At 42.9% G+C, this 1,952-nt stretch overlaps 1 pseudogene; it reads right to left on the reverse strand.

Moving 5' to 3' along the window:
- Positions 1–710: 710 nt before the first annotated feature.
- On the reverse strand, positions 711–1,427 carry LOC118982314 (40S ribosomal protein S2-like; annotated as a pseudogene).
- Between the last annotated feature and the right edge of the window lie 525 nt (positions 1,428–1,952).

Consider the following 1,952-nt stretch of genomic DNA (forward strand, 5'->3'; position numbering starts at 1 on the left):
CCCCACACTAAAATGGCTTTAATAAAAAATGGAAGATAACAAATGTTGTCAAGGATGTAGACAAATTGATACCCTTACATATTGCTGTCAGGAATGTAATTTTGAGGTTATAGAAAATAGGTTGGCATTTCCTCAAAAAGTTAAACATTAAATTATTCTATGACCTAGAATTTCCACTCCTACCTATAGGTACCCCCAAACTCAAAGAGATATTGAAATGAATACTTTACACAAATGTTTATAGCAGCATTATTCACAAGAGCCAAAAATAAAAAATTCAGTTGTTCATCAATAGATCAATGGGTAAATGAATTGTGTTTTGTACATAAAGTGGAATATTAATCAACTATAAAAAGAAATGAAGTACTGATACACACTATAACATAGATATAAATCTTAAAACCAAATACAAAAGGTTTTGTATGATTCCACTTATAGGATATATTCAGAACTGGTAAAACCACAGAGACAAAGCAGATTGGTGGTCACCAGGGTCTCCGGGCAGAGGGGGGAGGAGTGATTGTTTAATGGGAATGGGCTTTTCTTTTTGGAGTGATAAGATGTTCAAAACTTAATAGAGGTAGTTGGTGGTTTTACAATATTGTGAATGTACTAAATATCAATGGAATGTACACTTTAAAATGCTTAGTTTTATGTCACATGAACTTTAATTATTTTAAAATATACATTTATTTTTTAACAGGCTTAATTTACTTTATGTTTCCTGTATAAAATGATGTGGTGGTAGGAGCCTCGGTCCTCTGCAAAGAAACTCTGGTGTGGGTCTTTACAAGATGGTCAGTGAATTCTTAATAGGGAAACTTGGTGAACACAGTCTCTTTTCAGAGGTGGGGGTGAGACTGCTGTAGGCCTTAGCCATGGCTATAAAGATGACGTTGGTGAAGTTGCCCAGGGGAGCGGTGCAGCCCCTAGCTGAGGTACTAGCCATCAGCAGCAGGTTTTTGGACACAGGGGCTGAGACGATGCCTGTGCCCCTGGGGGTGGGGATGAGGCACACCAGCACAGAGCCCCAGCACCCCATCACTTTGCAAGGGACAGCATGGGGCCTGCAGACCTTGTTTCCCCAGTAACCTCATCACGCAGGGACAATAGAGAGCTTGGCCAGGATGATGGCCACAGGCATAGCAGTGTCTACTTCCTCTGAGCACAACACCAGACCAATGTGTCCATTGTAGTCCCCAATTGCAACAAATGCCTCGAACTGGGTCCTCTGGCCTGCACATGTCTGCTTTTGCACAGGTATAATCTTCAAACCTCATCCTTGAAGGATGCCCCCAAGAATATCAGTGATGTCATATTCCTTAATGGGTAGAGAGAACAGATCTCCTCTAGGGACTTCACTTTCATGTCCTTGGCCAGGCGGCCCAACTTGGTGACTGGGGAACCCACTGTTTGTTCTTGGCCTTGCCCCCCACTCTCCACAGCCTGGCCCCTAAGCCTGACCTGACCCAAACCTGGCCAAAACTCCAGGGAAGCCGCCTCAGCCTACCATTCGAGGACCCCTGGGGCCTCCAAGGCCTCCAGGGCCTCATGGCCCTCCTGCTGCACGGTTATCACCCACCATTTGGTGTTTCCTGGGAAAAAGAAGTAAAATATATATTTAAAACTATACTAGGTTCATTTTAATTTGTCATATTAGAAAATAAATGGATCACAGTTTGGGGGGGGGGGGTTGATCCACTCATCTACTGATGGGCACTTAGGCTGTTTCCAAATCTTGGCTAAATAGAGTTGCTGTGAACATGGGGGTTTATACGTTCTTTTGAATTGGTGTTTTGGGGAATATACTCCTGGTATATTCCCCATGTGGAATTGCTAGGTCATAAGGCAGTTCCATTTTTAGTTTTCTGAGGAAATTCCATACTGTTTTTCACAGTGGCTGCACTAGTCTGCATTCCCAGCTACTGTGCACTAGGGTTCCCTTTTCTCCA

This window comes from Sturnira hondurensis, unplaced genomic scaffold, assembly GCF_014824575.4.
Source record: "Sturnira hondurensis isolate 20B ecotype Veracruz unplaced genomic scaffold, ASM1482457v3 Scaffold0025370, whole genome shotgun sequence".
NCBI classification, from domain to species: Eukaryota; Metazoa; Chordata; class Mammalia; order Chiroptera; family Phyllostomidae; genus Sturnira; species Sturnira hondurensis.